This window comes from Grus americana, chromosome 5, assembly GCF_028858705.1.
Source record: "Grus americana isolate bGruAme1 chromosome 5, bGruAme1.mat, whole genome shotgun sequence".
NCBI classification, from domain to species: domain Eukaryota; kingdom Metazoa; phylum Chordata; class Aves; order Gruiformes; family Gruidae; genus Grus; species Grus americana.
The window spans coordinates 68,395,566-68,415,812 of NC_072856.1; positions in this window are offsets into that span (position 1 = coordinate 68,395,566).

A 20,247-nucleotide genomic window follows, 5' to 3' on the forward strand; every position below is an offset into this window, starting at 1 on the left:
GCTGAAAAGACTGCACGGTGGATTAGAAAGCCATTGTGAAAAGTGTCATCGAAAACCTGTAATTTTCCTGTCTCTTCCTCTTACTTCAATGATCCATTTTCATGCCAAATTTCAGGAGACAAATGCATTAGTTCAGCTGGGCTGGTAGGGCTTTGCTCTTGGTACACGGCTGCAGTCTTTGGGGCTCAGCGAAGGAGCTTTAAGGTGGAAATGTGCAATTGGAAATCTGCTAACAGGAAAGTCATTGCCCAACATGTGATAGGTGCTTTTAAATATTGGGATTTTACCACTATTATCAGATGAAACAACTTTTTTTATGCTAACATATCTAATTACATATTACCCAAAGGCTTGCATAATTTATTTGAAGGTTTAACTGACACTAAGCATTCGTCTTGTATGGCTCTAACAATCCACATGCTTTTGGCAGATCTTCCACTGCCCGTAAAAAATATCTAATAATCCATTAACTAGTCAACTTGAAAGCCAGCCTGTGAGAATATTATTGAGTTCTTTCTTTATTACTAAATTTAATGTGATGAATACTCACCTTGCATAATATGATTTACTTTTCTTCTCTGCTCCTGCTGAACCTAACCATAAGACAACCATAAGCTCAGGGCTGTGTTTGGGTGGTCACTCGCTTGGCATGTTCACAGAGAGGTATATCAAGTTATAGACACTTAAATTCAGATTAAAGACAGTGGTCTGACTCATGGTGCAGTAATTGAGGCTCCTTACGGTGTTCCCCTATAGCCCTGTTAATATTGTTACGGCCGTATTCTGATGTGGTTTTCCTACTGTTAGTTGTTCTTGGGGAGCCCCACTGCTTGTCCCCCCATGTGTCCTGTAAGGGGGGGGACTCTGGCCTCTCCGGGATGATGTCTCTTTCGGCTACCTGGTCTTACCTGCATACCTGAAAGAGGATTTAGAAAAGATTGGGAGTGCTTGTAAATTAGTAAAGGCTGGGGTTTTTCATAGGAGACACTCTAATAGCAATTCCTGTGGCTTGATCGCTGATAGATGTTGGCTTTTGACCCTGTTAAAGTTGGAGAAAAGCCTTTTAGTGAGAGCTGGGGGGATTTCTGACATACCAATTTGAAAATACACGTAAGCAAATTGTGGATGAAAAGTGGATGAAACTTTCAATTAACCAAAAAGCTGAGAAAAATATTAACACTGAAAATGAAAACCTGAGACACAAGGCTGATCCCCCGCCCCCAATTTCTTCCATTTCTGCATTCTCCGATGACTCTGCTTTCTAACTTATGAGTAAAGGAACTGTTGGTCCCTTGAGAGCCGATGCAGTCGGCGGTGGGTGCCAGTGTTCTTATGGACTCTCTGCTTCAAGCATCGTCACAACTGCACTGTGTCAGCTTCCCATTAATGAACTGGGAGTATTTATGCCATGAGGATTAAGAAGGCGACACTGATAAATAGCACTGAAGATGAAAAATACTTGCAATTGCTAAGTAACCACACTTTTCTGCAAGTTGGCTGTAACCTCTGCAGAACCTGCTGCACCAAGGTGGAGTTGTAAACTTTAGCCGCTAATGCACCTTTGAAGACCGTCTACCTCTGGTTACACTTCATTTTCTACTGCTTTTCCAAGAATAAAACCAACCCAGTGAGCACCCAGGTCTCGTTGCAGGCAGCAATGACCCCCCAACATAGCCGGACCCTGCTCCTCCTGCAAGCTGCCCCACCAGCGCAGCATCCCCCAGCTGGGAAATGGGGTTTTAGGCAAATTCTCCAGCACAGAGAATTTGCTAAACAGCTTGTTAAATCATAACTGCTCACGGCTGCGTGAAAAGCAGGGTTTTTAGGAAATGGGACATGATCTTAAGGGTTTTCTCAGGTATGTCACCTGATTGCTGCAGGAGCATCCTTTTCTCATTGCTTGAATTAATCTTGAAATTCAGGCTCCAGAGTGACTTTGCAAATAGGTTAGTGAAAAATCTATATGTTAGAATAATGCTGAGTATAATGAATGACTTCTTAATAGCTAGGAAATAAAGCTCTAGCTAGCTAAATAAAGCTTTGTGGCTCTGGACTCTTGCCTTATTCTACATGGGCTTTTAAAATAAACCATAAATTCTTTGAGTTTTACTATTGAGATAGTTAACTATTCAAGTAGGAAAACTGAAATATATATTGCATTGGAAGAAAATGAATGCCTGAACCGTCTTTATAGTTGAAGCAAGACTGACCATAGCAGGCTATGTTTTTTGAAAAGAGGGAAAATATTAATTTGCTATTGAACTCAGTATCAAATGCATCGTGAACAGCTTCTGGTGGTCATTGCTATAATTTCTCCTCCACAAAGATTGTTAGGCAGGTTTGAGAAATAGCCAAGCCCTTTCTCAAACTTTTATTTAGCCAGTGTTGTAAAATAACTTCATCCCCATGCGTCTCATAGTTTTACAGTACCTGGATTTAAAATCGCCATTTCCATTTTTGGGGACTACGTTATATACAGTTTGGTTTTGAAACAAGATATTCACACGAGGTGAGGAATTATCCTCCTGTGACATTAATCTGTGCAAACTTCTCTGGCTGCTTGGAAAACACCGGGAGGGCTCCAACGAGCTGTGTTTAAGGGGGAGGTTGGGAGGACCTTGAGCGTTGCCGTGAGAGGTCCAGCTTGTTGGTGCAAGCTAGGGTCAGTCCTGTGACTCTGCTCCTGAAGAGGTACAAGGAAAGGATTAGGGTCAGAATATTTAATCCCCCCCCCATACCCTTTTTGTGAAACTATTCAGCTTTTCTGGTACTGCTCTATTTCTTTCAAAGTGGGTTTCTTGGTTTTTTAATCCCTAGGTTTGCAGGGAGCTGACATAGGGAGGGAAATGCAAAGGGAATTCAGATCTGATGTTTGAGTCTGGTTATGATTACAAGTTTTTTAGTGGTTTTTTTCTTCCTTTTTTCTAGGATATACAGAAAGAAATGTGCTTGATAATGGTGAGATTTGAACTTGCACAGTTTGGGTTTTGGGAGAGGGTCTGGTCCCTCGGGTACCCTGCGCATCAGCCAGTTTTAGTCTTTGGATTTGATTCACTATATTTAGGGGACAGGCAGACATTTATTTCCTGGGAGTTTGAGCTGGTTGATTGATATGTTAATCTCCTTATAGCATTCACATTTTTATATTTTATTATATGATTTTTTTTTTCAACTGAGGCATTGAGGGTAGGTTGGTGCAGGAACTCACAGCTGGTTGGGCTTCAGCATTTCTAAAAGGCAGTCCCTTGATGGTCATGGTTTAGCAAAGATGTCTTTTTTTTTCTGTGGAAGTTTGGACCAATCATTATATTTTTGTTAGACTAAATTGTCCTGGTTTGGAAAACTACACTATACTCACTATATTTCATAGATTTCATATACATATATATATATAAAAATACATATATATAATTTCCGTGTGCCTAAGGAAGTGCCCAGTAATCAGCCCAGCAGGGCCAGCCCACAGGCCATGCCACAGCTCGGGCATTAGCGAATTCTGGCTGCTTTATCCTGAGAAATGGGTCAAGAGAAAAAAAAAGAGAACATATAGAGACATGTCATGCAGGAGGCTGGTCCTGAAACCACATCAAAGGTTAATGCATTACATCCCGTTAATCCACCTTGAGCCAGAGCAGCACGGTGCAGTTTCTGAGGTCACAGCATTTTTGGGGTGCCTCTGCACCCTCCAGAAGTGCTCGAGTTTCTTTGCTGCTTGCAAGGGCTTCCTGGTGCCGCTGTGAAGGGCAACAGCATGGCAAAACGCAACGGCTTCGTCAGTGAGGTTATTCACTTGATGGCATTTTAATGTAACTTCATGTCTAATGGTGTTACTCTTTCATTTAGACAGGAGGGATGTGGCACGTTCCAGCAGGCGGAAGCTGAAGTTAAATAAATTGAACTTGGCGTTAGGAGGCAACGGTTAAAAAGTGGGAGTAATTAATCATACGGATCACTTTATAAGGGAAGTGGTAAATGCATCGTTACCTGGAGCCTTAATATCAAAATGGGACATATGCTGGCTCTCTGAATGATGCAGTTTGGCCCAACTGCACGTTGGAGAATTTGGCAGTATTTGTGTCCTCAGGGAAAAAATTCCACACCTGGAAAATCCTGGGGTGATGTCTGTGAGGCATCTGCCCTGTGCAGGGTCTCTGGATGGGTTTCTTCCTGTGTCTGTGTCCTGGGAGTCCATAAAAATTCACAAAGCTGACGAATTCCCACTGTTTTCTAATCCTTCTGTTGCAAACAGAGTGATTTCAAAATTACGTATTAGTTTAAGGGAAAAAAAATATGAATGAGGCTCCCCAGTTCTCTCTTGTTCTCTCCCCATGGCCAAAAGCCCCAAGAACTGCTCAACAAGTCTGAGCTGTGAAAAAGTGGGTCGCTGAGAAACTTCAAAAAAATCTGGTAACGGTTCTGAATTGTGCCTGTATTTGCTTGACCTGATTTTTCCTTATACATAAAAACGTTTAATTAAATGTATTTCGAGGCCCTGAGCTGCACAACTGCTGTTGTTATTTAATTGCCTCAAATAAACCCTCTTTTTGTGTGTGTTGCTAATGAGCGATTTGCTCTGTGGCACTTGCAGCTCCAGCAGACAACCCCGGCGAGCTGTTGGCTGGTAATATTTGCCTCTGATTTTTTTTTTTTTTTTTTTTTATTGTTCTTCTCAAACTACTGTCACTGGGTGTATGGAGAACAGCCCAGATATATATGCACAGCGCCCGAGATCAGAGTTCCCAGCTGAACTATTGCTGTGCATTAAGAGCTGGGTAAACAGCTTTCTGGGTTTTACACCAAGGTAAATATTAATCTTTTTGCATGAACTGATGATGGAAAAACCCAGGGTAAATAGCAATATTAATAAACCTTAACAGTTTGAAGCAGCGTGGTGGCAGGCAGCGCGGTGCCAGGACTCCTTCCCCTTCCCTTTATGCTGGGGGTGAAGCAGCTCTCCTGGGTGCTGCCATGGGATTTTGGGGGCAGTTGTGGACGGGCAGGAGTTTTAGGCATCATCTGGACATCCCTGCAGCCTGACACAACTCGGATGACCCAGACTCCAGTGGGAACTGTGAATTTCCTGGATGCAAAGTGGTGGAAAGCGCTCCCAGTGGGATGGAGAAGATTCCCTGCGTGATGCTGAGAGTCAGGAGCAGTGTCTTCCAGCAGCTTTGCCACAGGGGTACTTGTCCTCCTCCCCTTGCCAAGCGGGTCTTCAGCATCCCCTGGGGTATTGTGGCACCACATCAATTCTCTGATGTTTGCAGTAGACAATCCCCCTTCCCAACTCAATCCCACCTTAAATGCCCCCTAGAAGAGGATGATCTGGGCTGATCTAAGGACCACTTCCAAATGGCCAACTCCTAGGTCAATTCCTCATCACCAAAACCCCAAGCAGAAGCCTCTTTAGAAATCAAAGCCCTAGTTAACCTCATAGAGCACACGCACGTGCTGCAGGTGGCAATGAGCTCCTGCGGCAGGTTTGGTGAGAACTTGGACAGCATCGCTGTGATGGAAACCAGACTGAAAACTCATTGTACGTCTTGGCAGGGAAGAAAAGTGGCTTGGTCATGGCTTTGCTGCTCCTTAAATAAGGAATATGTTCCTGACAAAGCTGGTGCGTCTGACACCGATGTCTACTGGGCAGGACAGGGCTTGTGCCGCCCAAAGAGGGGATGTTGGGATGGCTATGAGGTTGGCTGGATGAACTGAATTGCCTGAAAAAATCCTGGATAAATTGCTCTATAATGCTCTGCTTTCACTGAGAACTGGGTCAAATAATGGCTTCATTTAAAACCTAGATCAAACAATGATTCCTCTGCTCAGGGCATGATAGTGAAATATGGGTTGTTTGGCTACATTGCTGTGAAATCCTTTACCTCTTCAATGTAAAAATGTCTCTGAGCTCTTTCCAATGTGCTTGTTTCCTCCTCCCACCACGTCCCTCTATTTCATTTTGGTGCGAAGCCGTGACTGCTCTGTTGGGAATTCATTTCTGGGTCAATCCTTTCCAACCTTTCAGTGCATTAATCGTGGTGTTGTAGCTTTGATTAAACTGCAAAGTGTTCTCTTCCTAATTTAGCTTTACAAATTAATAAGGGGATGACCAATTGCACACAGTCTGGTGATGATTTACTGCTGTCACTCTTGGTGTGGGGGGGTGTGGGTGGGTAGGATGGCAGTCCCACTCTGTCTCAAAAAGGGGTGGAAAAGGATGTGAAATCTGATAAATCCTGACTTGCTGGAGTATTTGGACTTGGAAACCACTTGCTGCAGCTCCTTCATTTTACACTGGAAAAAAAAAAAGTCATTTATATGAGTACTTGGGGTAAATTGTCTTTTCCTTAGGTGTGTATGGAGAGCCTGGCCCTGCGCCTCCCTTGTCTGCTCTGCGAAGCGATTGATTTTAAATAGTGTTTCTTTGATACATGTACATTTTTACTTTAAAAGTACAGCAATTCAAGTTTGTGGTCCAGGTGCAAAATGAAGGCTGAGGTTTAACAAAGAAGCTAAAATATTGTTTGCTGGAACAAGGCAATAACGTCTGTGCATGCAGAGTCCCATTCCAGGAGCAATGAGAGAGGTGTGAGATTGAAGCAAAAATTAATAATGGCTGAACAACATAAATTTTACACTGATGTTGAGACTGGGAGCTCCGGAGGAAGGAGACATGGGCTTGGTGGAAAGTTTCTGTCCGGATCAGCAGCTTTCCTTCCGAGTCAGTGCTGATCAGCCTGGTAGGATGCTCAAAAGGATGTCCTACGATTATATGACTGGAAACATTTTAATTAAGTGGTGCAGCCTGGGTTGCTAAGTGAATTTAAAATGTATGTAAATAATTTCCCAAGCCTTGTGCGTGCTGGGCAGAAATGAGGTATGCAGAACACGAAAACTTTGCTTGCTTTTTAGGATTAAAATTTTTCCAGTTGCTTAAGTGAGAAACCTTTTTTTTTGCTATTAACAACAGTGACTGAAGGTGAGCCAGCGCCGCTTCCTCATCGCTGGAACTTGATAACACAGGGGTATCAATCAGCCTTACTGAATTAGCATTTCACTGATAGTGATGCACAAAGCCTTTTAATGAGGACTTTCAAGTCTCCCAGCTCAGGGTTTCTGCCTGCCTGTTCCTTAGCAACAGAGGGGATTGGCAGGCAGAAGGGTTTTGATGTATTCTTACATAAAGGATTTACAATGCTGGAAATTGCATGCAAAAATTAGGATAATTGTGTTTTGTTGTTTTGGCACAAAGTTCAAAGATAAACAAACAACCTTTGGGCCCCCAGAAGCTTCCTGTTGTGTTCTCGTTCCTTCCTCTGTTCTCGCAGAGAAGTTATCCACCAAGTCTGGAGTTTAAATTAAATAGACTTTTGTCTGTTTTCTAGAAATTAACACATCAGAGCAGAAAAAGCAGTGCTCATTGATCTACATTAGAAAGGGGAATTAACGAGCGGTATGGTGAAATGCGGGGAAAGGCAAGGCTCTGCAATGCTTCTGGAAAGCTGCGGCTCGTCGGTGGTGGCATCTTCTCTGCAAGCTGCAGCCCCCGGGCCAGCCCTGCGTCTGTCTCCAGGATAGTCCCTCTCCTCCTGCAGCTCTCGGGGTCCCTCATGGCTGGGGGAGCAGCAAGCAGTGCCGCCTCGCCAAAATCCTGCCATGAGACATCTCCTCTGCCTTGGGTTTCAGCCTCTCCAAATCCCTTACGTGGTTTCCTTGTTTCTGGGCACAGATGGGGCTGCATTTGCGTTCTTGCTCCCAAAATCTGCTCAGTTTTTAATGGCACTTATATTTTTGGGGTATGCAATATATGCATTTTTGGGATATGGCTGAGACCATTCTTTAGGGCAAGCCAGTGTGAACTCTTCCATAAATGCTGGCTGAAAAGAGGATGATATTTTTTATCTGACCTGATCAGCTTAGATGTCCATGCAAAAGAAAGCCCTGGGAATGGGACCCTGCCGGGTGTTGCGGTGGATGCCAGCACTCAGCCCCTCTTTTCCATTCTTCCCGTGTCTACTTGGTCTCCTTTGCTCCTGCTCCGGCCCCTGCCCACTCCTTGGTGGTGTCAAATATTAACACAGTGCATCAATCCTTCTCTTTCTGCTTTCCAGGCACTACCCTGGGCATGGGAGCGCAGCTATTCCACCCCGAAAGCTGTTGTCAGTGCCAGGGAGAGGGTCAGTGTTGAGAAGATACCCTTCTCGGGGGAGCGCCCACCTCCTTTTCATGGGATGCCACCCTTCAGCCTCCTTGAGCTCTTGCAATACGTCAAAGCCTGCTGCAAGGCTGATGATGCCAATTAGGCTTTTCTTTAATGAGCTTTGGTGTGTGCTGCCTTCCTGCTCGGAGGAGATCTCTTCACACCTTCCTGGTCTATACCGTTAGTTGGGTCTGAGGCAGACTGTGCCAGGGGCTGCCAGGCAGAGCTGCCATGCCATCACGTATGTCTCGGCATGGCGGTGATGTTTGCAGCAGCCTGGAGAGGACTTTATTATTTATTATAAAGTTCCCATGCTTTACAGAAGTGAGGGTGGAAGTGCAAAGCATAGCAAATCATGGCCACTAAGCTTTTCATCCCTAGGACGTACACTGAGTACCAATTTTCACCTCGGCACCGCACGTCCGTGCAGTTGCTGCTCAGCTGGAAATAGAAGTGCCTTTTCCTCCGTTGGCCTGACCGCATGCGCCAGAGATACTCCACTGAATCCCAAAGCCAGTGCAAACTGTAGGAAACCCAGGCAGTTTGCTCCTGCCATGGCTGTTTTATGCAATGTGCCCTGTATTTTAGGAGGGGCTGAGCCAGCTTTAAGGCTGACCATGGGGCAGGCGCCTGCCTGGCTTTCGCTGCTGATGCAGGACCTGTACAGCAACAGAGCTGCTGGTCCTCCTGGTCTCATCCCACCTTGCCTTGTGCAACAGCCCAAATTTTTTAATTAAAAAAACCCCAACACTAAACCAAACCAAAGCAAGAGCAGCAAGAAAACCTCTGCAAACACTTCCTGGCAATTTTGTAAGAGCTCAGACTTTGTCTTTTATTTTTGTGCCTGGAGGATGTCAATCCCTATGCACCAGCAGAAGGCACTCGGTACCTGTTAACCCCACAGGTTATGCAGCCTTCACCCATCCCACTGCAAGGGCTGAGCTTCTCCCAGTGAGGCACTCGTGCTCCTCTAGCACTTACTTGAAGCAGGTGATGCCCAGCTTAACTCTGCACAGGATAATTTACAACACTAATTTAAAAGAATGAAGACTTATTTAGTTATTACAGTCTGTTTCCTGGGGGCATTTTGGCGTGCTCAGGCATGGGTGAACCGATCCATGCTGATAATTCCTCATTGCCCGTACCACTCTGGTCCGCACCATCAGCGGGTGTTTCTGCAGCCAATACTTAGCTATCAAATATTCAGCCCCTGCTGCCTGTTGCATCTCTGGCAGGCAGCACCCTGCTCCCCGGGGCTGATGCACTCCTGGGGCTCCCCCCCAGCCCCCCATTTGCACTGTGCCATAGCAATCCTGTAGATAAGAAAGCGATTTACCCGTTACCTGCTTCTGCCAGTGGGTTGTGCCGCTCCACTGCGCTATGTGCCCGGCCGGGGCTGCAAATGCCACCGTGCTCTGGCTCGTGTGCTTTCTGCTCTTTGCAGATCTACCTCAGTTCTTCCCAGCGACTGTCATCCGCGGGGAACTCGCGTCTCTAACAGTGTCATGGTCTGAGTTAATGTTTCTAGGTGTGAAGTGCAGTGGTCTTTTTTGTGCTGCTGAACCTGGGAAATACAGGAGCTGGTAGGACTTGGTTTGCACACAGCAACGTTCTGGCCCTGGGTCTGTGTTGGGACCCACATGTGACTGCTCAGAGCTGGTGGTGGTGTTGAGGGACTGTGTGTCTTGGGTGACAGCACGGGAGTGAGATACAATGAACAGGAGGAAAATGTCCCCCCTTTTGTTCACCAGGTTTGAAATCCTGATGAGCTACACGGCAGAAGTGGAAGCCTGTTGGTGTGGTCTTTGTCTCCTCTGCCCTGCAGTCAGTCTGAACTGGTTCTGCTGAAGCCCATGGAAATATAGCTGAGAGCCCTGAGGAAGATGTGATCATCCAATTTGTACCATCTACGTGAAACAGCAGCTGATGGATGCAGAAAATGCATTCTGGTGTCTTCCCACATAGGCAGGTAAAGACCAAAGAGGTGATGACCTGGGACACCAGTGCTTTGCTCTAACTGGACGTGCAGCAGACCGGGGACCCAAGCAGGCAGCAGCTCTGCTCCCAGGTCTCTGTGCAGCACTGCCGGTTCTGCCAGCAGGCTTTTTTTCTTTCAGCTTCCTGAGGAGGATGAGGAGGGGATCAGGCTCTTTCCCATGCTTGGGCCACCACAGCCCAGCAGCCTGGAACTGGTGCCAGACTGAGCTGCTCAGTACTGAGATCATGGGAATCTGCTATATTTGCGTTCTGCGGTGCTTACTTCACACTTTAAAAAAACATTTTCTGTTTCAGAATAGGGTCTTTTTGTTTCTCTTTCTTTCAGGGTATCTGCTCATTTGGATTTGAACACTGGGAAACTGTGATTACATGTCAGCCTGCTTAGGCAGTGCCCCATTTTGTCCTGAATACTGATTATTAATCTGTCTTTTTTTTTTTTTTTTTCCATGTAATTGAAATTGGAGGGAATTTTGTAGGTGGTGTTTATTTTTTCTCAAAGGCTTTAGTAACTACTTTTTATTTAAAAAGATCAAAAATTTGAAGAGCAGTAGCAATTTAAGAGCTGTGAACTAGTCTCCAGTTTTATAGTCAATTAACTTACTGAAATAGTGCAACACATTACTGTGTGCAATATATATATATATATATATACACACACACACAAGGCTGATCATTGGAGGTGCTTGAATGACATGTCATTGGCATGCCTTGGACTTGCCTTCTCCAGCAGTCTGGGTCAACACTGAAGATGTCCAGGCAACTCTCCCTGAGGAGACAAGGGCTGGGAGCTGTGTCCTCACCCTTCGACTTGTTTCTTCTTGTCCCTCTCTAAAAACCACTGAGTTTTATTTATGAAGAGGGTCTCTGGAGCTGGTGAGCTCTTACTCAGCAAGGACGTTGATACACCCCAACACTGCAAAAGCTGAAATTTGGAAACCTGGCTGCATATTCTGCGTATTTGAAAGGAAAGCTGCATGCATTTTGTTTGATAAGGAACCGGATGGTACGCTATTTGCCATTTTTAATGCATCTAGATGAAACACACTCTTTGACATTTCCTTCACTAAACTCAGTGGCTTAATATTCAGCAATCTACCCTTCATTATGTTAAATGCCTTTTAAAAAGTAACCAGAGCGCTATTCGGAGAAGGCCCACTGGCATACAAAATGGCTTCATCCCCATAAAAATGCAAATTAACTCTCTGGAAGTGTAGGTCTAGCTCGTTTGTATAGAAAATAAAAAAGGGCTTCGAACAGAGCCCAGAGGAACTCTGCTAACAACAAGATGTTCAGTGACATCAGCAGCCTGATATGTTACTGCAAAGATAATTTCTCAGCTCTTTCCCAAATTTTCATTTTTATTTTTAACCCTGAATTCCCACCAGAACTCAGGTGAAGAGACCGAGGTCTCCTGACAGCTCCCAGCTTTTCGGAGACTTTCTTAAATAGTGCAATGGAAAATAAAGGTTTTATTTGACATTTTGGTCAGCCAAAAGTGTCTATACTGGCTGTAACACTCAGTGGTTATTTGTTCTTGAATGTGATTATCATTTCTGGAGGACACGTATCCGTTCCTATATACAGGGGAGAAAAAAATCAAAGCACATTGCAAGAACCTGACTGCTTCCTAGTTTCTCACCTGGGAAACTAACGGCTCTGATGGGCCAACATCAAAATGCCCAGCTTGCATGTTTTGCACAGTGCTTTCCTTAGAAGCAGTTCTGGCAAAATAGAGAACTGCAGTGAGACATGTTTTTTCCAATCTCTATGAAAATGAGACTTTTCCATTTACCTGGGGTGATTTGCTTATGCCAGACATTCTTCCCCGCAAAGACCTGGGCTTCCCATGGACGAGGATTTGAGCTAAATTTCAAAACCTCGCGATGCTCCAGGGATTTTTCCACAGCTGTGGGACGTGGCTGCTCTGGTGGCTGCGCGAGGAGCCTGGAATACTTTGGTCCTGCTGAGGTGGCTTGTAGACGTGAAATGTGGCCCTCGATCAAACGCAGTGTATTACAGAAATAATTGCTGTATGAAAAATCACAGAGCTGCTGCTTCATTCATTTTTTTCACCCCTGCTATTTTGCTTCCTTTCTTTTTTCAGTGGGGCTTTTACTCCTTATTCATAGCGCATAGCCAAGACCAGCCTTTTCCCACGGGTCTCTCCCTTCGCACAGAGTGACCATGCCACCATCCCCATCTGCTCCAAAGGAACATTCCTAGGGAATGATGAACTTCTGAATTTTGGGATCTTTCCTGCAGAGAGGCCATTGCCTTTGTTCATTTGTTGAATGTACATATTTCCGTTTACATACTTTGTCTCATTCAAATAGAGGCATGATTAGACTCTGCTTCTGCTCCCTAGGAACGTTCCTATGAGTGTTCCCACCACTACAGCAAGAGGTAGGAGAAAGACATGAAAAGAAAATATTTTACTGTACATGGAGGTGCTCATTGCCTTGCTGAAACTGGTGTGTATTTGCACAGGACACCAAAGGACCCCAAGCACAGGAGCTCGGTCACATTCAGCCCAGGTCACATTCACAATGGACGTGGTACCAGAAATGGCGTCTGCAACTGATGCTGAAAGTCAAACTTGGCAAAATCTTTGGATCGTCTCTTCAGGCCATTGGCAGTCATTCAGCTATTATGGTATTCTGCATAAACATTCTCTTTCGGTGCTAGGAAAATTGGATTGCCAGTGTGAGACACGCGGGTGTGTTTAGCAACCTCAAGCCTACAGATGCCACTTTAAGTGCTTAGCTGTGCTGTGGACAGGCCCAGCCTTCCTGTGGCTGCTTCCCGTTTATAGCCTTTTTTAGCCTTTTTTGGTGTCATTTTCTGCCTTCATTCAACATCCAACGCCAGGGGTTTTGCTCCGGTTGTTACTGTTTAACACACACACTCACGTCTTTTTATTCTTGCTTATTTTGTGCTCAGGCTCAGTCAGGCAGGAGTCACCGTGCCAAGGTGTCTGCCACAGTAATTGTCTGGGCTATGTTCCAGGTTTGGATCCTATTTCTGGAAGCACTTTAAGAATCACAGTATCCACAGTGGAGTTTCGCTGTGTCTTCACAGCCAGACTGAGCCCAGGGTTTTGAGGACCCGTGGCCCTACCTTGATAACGTTGGGTTGCACTGATGCTCTGGTGCAGCTCCCTGGGTCTGGGACACTACGGAAGGAGGGTGTGTGGCTCTCTGTGAGTGATTTCATGTTGCTGTTGTTGAACTTGTTCTTCTGCTCTTGCTCCAGCGGAGAGCCAAGTGGTGGTGATGAATTTTCTCACTGAGCTGTTGTCTTTGGAGCGCATTGACTAGGTTGTATAGTCATGGCATTTGTCAAACATTTCATTTTCTTTCATCTGCTTTTATTTGCTTGAGGCAGATATTGCTGGAGATTTCAAATTGCTTTTTAAGATGGTTCATTTCAGTGGTGCTTGTTTTAGTTGGTTGAGTTGGATGGTACAGTTTGTGGCCTCCAGACTGATTTCCCCACAGTGAGTCCTGGTACGCTGATGCAGAGGGCAGCAATAGCCCTTGGAGATGACCTGGGAGAGGAAGGCAGGGTAGGAGGGTGTCAGGAATGGGAATATCCAAATTTCTTGTATTTGTGATGTAGAACATGAAAATTTTCTCATGCTATTAGCCAGGATCCATCTGGAGCCTTCTATTTGGAGAATTGTTTTGTTCCAGTCTTTGCTCCAACGGCTCTTCAGCAATGCCAGATGAAAAATGTCCTTTTTTTTGGATGTTCTTGAGATCCATGCATGTCACAAAACTGCCCACTGCTTGCTTGACTTGCGTTGTAAATTAAACTGCACAAGTCCTTGATCGATTATTTCAGTGCTTTTTTTCTGGTGTTTGGTCCAATGCCATTTTCAGACCTTTCATAGTATAATGAGTAACCAAAACCCCTACCATTCAGCAGCTTTCCATGTCTGGTATCACAGCAGATAAAATGAATGTGTTCTAAAAGGTTAGGTTGGGTCTGTTTTTCCTGTATCCTTTTGCAAAGCCAGTGTTGTTTTCTAAGCATGTGTTTAATCCTGTCTTTCCAATGAAGGACATCTTTCGTTGTCTTCACATCCGCCCTTATTGACAGGAATGTACAACACAAACCCAGAGCAGGACCAGCCCATCGCAGGTTTTCTACCAGATGGAACAAAGTTGTAGGTGCATGCTTCTGAAATCTGCTTATTATTGAAAACAAACTGAATGAAGAAATTAAAACAGAGGATGTAGTATCTGAAGCTGGACATGCACTGAAGCTGTGGGGTGCAACGTGCTGCCCACGTTCTGCTCTGTGGCTTTACTGCTATTATTGAGGTCTCAGCCCCACTGAACCTCATGGGTGTATGTCTACACCCCTTGCTACAGTGCATGGTAGGGGTATCTGAGCTGACTTTAAACACTCCAGTTCAGCACCCAGAAATGTGCAAAATGTATAGAAAAGTCTATAATGATAAAAAATCCAGCACCCCATTTCTGACGGGGTTGGGAGGATGGGCAAGCACAGCCCATGCAAAGCCCAGGGCTCGGCTGGGCAGCAGGTGGGGGCTGCCAGCCCCCCACCCCAGCAGCCATGGGGCCATGGTACAGGAGACGGCACAGTTTTGTTGCATGGGAGAGGCTGATCCCAGCCAGAGGAAGTAAATCCATGTAAAACCAGTCATCATGAGCTATTCTCTTCTGTGCAATACTTGTTTACGCCAAACGCGTTACACCTGCGCGCTTGTACAGGTCAGCAGCTCTGTGGTTTTACAGCAGGAAGGAGAAAAAGTGCCAATGGCAAGACTTATATGGAACAGTCCTTTTTTTTGAGCTGTGTGTTTATTAGTGCACTGAGTGAGGTTGTGCCAGAGACAGCCCTCGGGACGAAGGGCTCATTGCATCTGGTGCAGTCCAGAGCTGTGAGCAAACTGAGCCTCGAAGAGCTTATTGCTCCTGCAAGCTCTGCTGGAAACTCATCTCCAGGCACTTTAAAGATGAAGTTAATCAGAACAGCTGAATTTTGCAGCAAGGTAGTATCTGTAAGGCCAAACGAGGTACGAATATTCATTCCAGCCCCATCAGTCATTAAGAGGGTGGGGAATTGCACCATGGGCCAAGAACAAAGTTCGTTGCATTGTCTTTACAAAACAGGAGCTTGATCTTTGTAGAAGAAATATGATCACAGCCTATCAAGTTTTTTCAAGATACTTTGAACAAAATAATTGAGGAGGAAAACCTCTCAGGCCTTCATTTCTCAAAATATTAAAATTGTAATGTAAATTATCTTATGCCTGGAGCAAAAAACTTATAAAATGTCAGGGTTGTCATGGTTTTAAATACACAAGCAGTCAATCCTTTGTCAACTCATATTGGAATTTTAGTCATCCAGATAAATTGTTCCTTCACACAGACACACATATATAGACACACACAGAGGGCTTTTTTTTAAAAAAAAAAAAAAAAAAAGAACCTGCACCTCAAAGGGTATTGCAGAGACCTGCAATTCCTGGCTTCCAGAAACATCTGCAAAAGGAGTCAGCTAATATCTTCAGAGCAAATCCACCTGGGTGTGGGGAACTTATTTATGTAAAAAGATTTGACTGTATAAAATGATTTCTGCTACCACATCCATTTGTATTTTTGTCTTGGTGTAACTAATGGATACAGCAGCAGACCGTGATGGAGGAACATTAAAGAAGCGCAGACTGGCTTGATCCAAATAATAGATCTTTAAAAAAATCCAGTTGTGAGTAAATCTTTGAATACAAAACTTGTCTTGGGGTGGATTGTGATTCAAATGATGCACCCGGTGCAGACAAATAAAACATGTCCACCTCTTCCTGAAGATGCGACGGGCCTGGGCTCCAAGGCTTTGGTACATGGAACAGCGCCGGGGCGTTCCTGGGCAGATGGGTGCGATTTTGCAGACCGTTAGCTGGCAGCAGTGGCCAGCATGGGAAGGAGTAGTTTGGTGCTGCTGCAGCTAATAGTCATTTACTGCATCCTGAGAAAAAAAAACAGGGAAAATGGGATGAGCCGTGTCTGGGTACAGCTGGATGGTGGTTTCTGAGGGTTAGCCCTGGGGTAGCTCAAAGGTGTTTTCCACTTCAGCCTGTGTCTGGAAAAGCAGTAGCTCTCAGAGGGGATTTTTAAATGGCTATGTTTAATTTCATGTAGATTTACAGTCTCTAAAAATACTTTATCCCTGCTGATAGAGTTTTCCTAGGATCTGGTGCAGATAGATTTATTAGACGTGAAAGCATCCCTTACACTTAGCATGGGATAGTTTGCAGTTTGTTCCTCATCTTTGTGGGTAATTTTTTGGGACTAAATATCTGTTCAAGTCTAAAACAAAGATGTGTACAAAGAACTTAGTGCACACAAGAGTCAGTCCTTCATGGGCTCAGTAAGCGTGGGAGGAGAAATTCTTCTCAACTATAATTTTGCAAGCTGCTTCTTATTGCTCTGTTGGAAGTTAAGGCAAAGGTGGATGAGATCACCGGGACTCTTAATGGTGTACCTGTCTGGTAAGTCAGGTACAAAAAATTGACGTGAAGGTGGCTTATATCTCATCAACTAGATGAAGGCTACTTTGATAGCTTGCCTGTGTTACTCCTCTGGGATCTCCAACAAGAGGTGGTGAAAAGACACGTGCAAAGGTGGTTACTTCCAGCTTACTGTTCTACCAGCTACTGCAGATGCGTATACGTAAGATGTTACTAGGAACCTCCATCATGTTGGTTATATGGGGCATACTGTTTTTTATCTGGATTAAATCAAATTCACATACAGCATGAGCTGCTCCGCGTCCCTGTGCTCCTGGTCAGGCTTCCAGTTTCAAGACAAGGGGCATTCCTACAACGTACAGGACGGTTCGTCTTGCTTGTGCTCAGCTTCTCATTGTATTGGGTTTTTGCTTCCAAACTGCAGTATCATTAACGTCTAACTGACCACATTTAAATGTCTTTGTTGTGTAAGGGTCCAAGTAAAGCTGGTTTATATTTACTCTTATGTTTAATTTCTCCTCTGATGAAATTCTGCATCCTGAGCTCCTTGTCCCTTGTTTGGCAGCGTGTCTATCACAGCGGTGTTTAGCATTGTTTTGTGCCTATTTGTTTACAGTATCCCATCCACAGTAATCAAGGGGCTGATTTAATCTACCTTTCTTTGTGTTGCTGATTAAAAGGGAGCATAAGAGAGAGAGACTGCAGCACGTGATCTCATTTATGCAAAATGGAGTCTATACCACAAAATGGTGTTAATTCAGTTATAATCGAGCCCAACTACATTGATACTTTCTTGTGCATCTCAGGCATCTCAGACAGATGCAGTTGTCTTTTGAGGTGTTATCTCATGCTGTAGACCATGGAGGAAGTGGAGACAACTGGTTTGGTGGGTCGCTGTCCTGGCATCGTCCAGTAGCACCATGCCCAAGGCAGGTCCAGATCCAGGGGGCCAGTCCCAGAGCAAATGCAACCCAAACCATGCTCTGCCAACACAGGTAGTTCAAGCCTCCGAAGCTGCTATGTAAATCTGCCCCTTACTGAAGCACTGTGTGCGATGACAACATAAATCACTCGAGGTTTTCTAAGCAGGATGATCCCGAGCAGGGCAGCGCTGACCTGTGCTCAACGCACCATTTGCTAGCCTGTGTCGATGCGTTATTGAGCCAGTCATAATTATTGTGTCAAAGAAAGCCAATTTGTAGTTGGGCAGATTGACATCTGGTTTTAGGTGGCAGCAGCCTTTCCTTCAGTAATTGAAATGATTGTTCTTAGTGTGCATTGTCAGAAAATGACATTCTTGCTGATATCACTGAAGTGACTTATATTCATTCTGGAGCTAAACAGATACTGTCAGGTCTGAGCTGACAAGTCATTTTCTTCTTTCAGGAAGAAATCTCATTACCTCCAGCGATAACAGATGGTAGCCCCAGCACTCCTGGAGGGCTGCTCTTGGGTGAGGGTGTCGTGCCGTACACCCGAGGGGTGCTAAGGAAGGAGGCGAAGAGGTAGTGGCTGGGCAGAGGTAAGTTTAAACCATTTCCCTGCAGAGAGGAGGCAGATCAAAAGTGTCTTAAGTGATCCTGAGCACAAATAATGCGCAGGAGAACTCCAGAGTAGAACAGCAGTCTGTCCCCACGGATCCAATCCTGCTCTCTAACTGGGTGTGGGTGCAATCTGGAGAGCAAAGCGAAGGGTGTTTTGCTGCCCCAAGCTGGAGGCTTTGCCTCTTTCTGCATGCGGGCACCCAAGAAGCTCATCTTCCCTCTCCTGCGGGTCCGTTGCTCTTTGTCAACCCCATTTGGAGGGAGATTTGCCCTGGTTTCTGCACCCAGTGCCATGGTCACCTTTGAAGCCGTTAGGGAGGACTCCAGGAAAGGCGGTGGCATGGTGTGACCATGACCACGTCCTCCTACACCCCGTCCTTCTTAGTTCATCCTTTATTAGATTTTATTGGCGAAGCAGCAACGTGGAAGAACGGACATAAGGTCTATAGTCAAAGTCCCCGCCTAAGATTGCATTTTCCCCCATCTAACAATCAGCATATTTTAGACTCAGTCTCTCAAGGCAGAAATCTGGGAAAATGTCAGACTCTCTTAGTTACAATCAAGCTGCTATTTAAGGAAAATTTTCTTTTGTGAATTGCTCACAAGATTTTATTGAAATGTCTATCAGAAATTGTTCTTTTTTGCATTCTCCAACAGATTTGTTGTTTGTGTGCTTTTTTCCTTAAAAAAAAGAGGATAATTTTTTTTCCCTAAATAAATAGTCTATTTGCAAAGTTTGTGAAATTGAAACAATTTTAGGTTTTTTTGACTCTCTTCTGCTACATTTATGACCATGCAATGATGGAGAAAACAGCAGTTCCAGTGACTCTTTCATCACACGGTGAAGTCAGTCTCCAAGGGCTGAAATGGATATTGCTGAACACTGTGCGGGCTTTTGAGTTTTCTAAAGCATCCAAAGCACAGAGAATTACTTTAAATTGTACTCAGCCTACTTGAATTTCTCCCTAACCCAGTCTTCCTAGATATTTGCACTCCTTTTTTTAACACTGAGTGTCAGTCTAGTTTTTAGGAGAAGTATGCTGGATGGTTGCAGCTGGTGTTCATTTCAAGGCTGGGGGGGGGAAAGCTAAATTATAATAAAAAAATATGCACAGAGTTTCCTTTTTGCTTTAATTAAACCTGCCTCCAGGTTTTTATACTTAGCTGCGCATCTTCCTGCAGTTGTCAGGAACATCAGGAGGACTCTGCCTTTCTTTTATAAAGTTGGACATGTTAATTATCTAAATATAAGATACTGGAATGATCCCCTTTTCTCAATACAGGTAAGTACTGACGTATCAGCACCAAGCAGTTGGTAAGTGTTAAGAGTTCATTATTGACACGCTCTGTATTTGTTCTAAAATATCAAAGCTTATTCTTAAACACACCACCGAAAGTACCGAAGAAAAATCTCATACATGGCAAAATAATAAAAATGGTACAATAATCTGCAAAAGGTTTGCAGTTTAACAAATTGAAAGGAGGTGACTTCTCAGATACTGCCAGTCGCTTCTGGGCCAATATCTATATTTCATTAGTTGTTATTAACTGTTAGAGAAGAAAGTCAAGAATGTGGAGAGAGTGATACAATTTGCCACTGATTATATTTCTGTATTTTGATGCCTGATGCATTTACAACAACAGTTGCTTGTATGCTGAGATGTGTAATATAAACCCAGCAAAATAATATATGAGGACATGGCTGGTAAGAGTGAAGGGGCTGTAAGGTGCAGAGAGCTTTCAGTATCATTACCAGCTTTCTCGCTTGAGAAGCAATAAATCCAGGAGTAATGCTTTTTGGGTTGGACTACTTATAGTTCTTCACCGTTTTCTCTCCTCTGAGACTCTCTTTGGGTATAACAGGGAATTAAGCATGTGAAAGCAAGGGAAAGTGCATCATCGGAGTGCAAAAATCAGGTTTATCACTTCGCTAAGAAAAGAGCAGCCTGTAAGGAGAGAAAATGACAGTGAATAAGCTTGTGGAATAAACCAGTTATGTGTCCTGTCCTGAG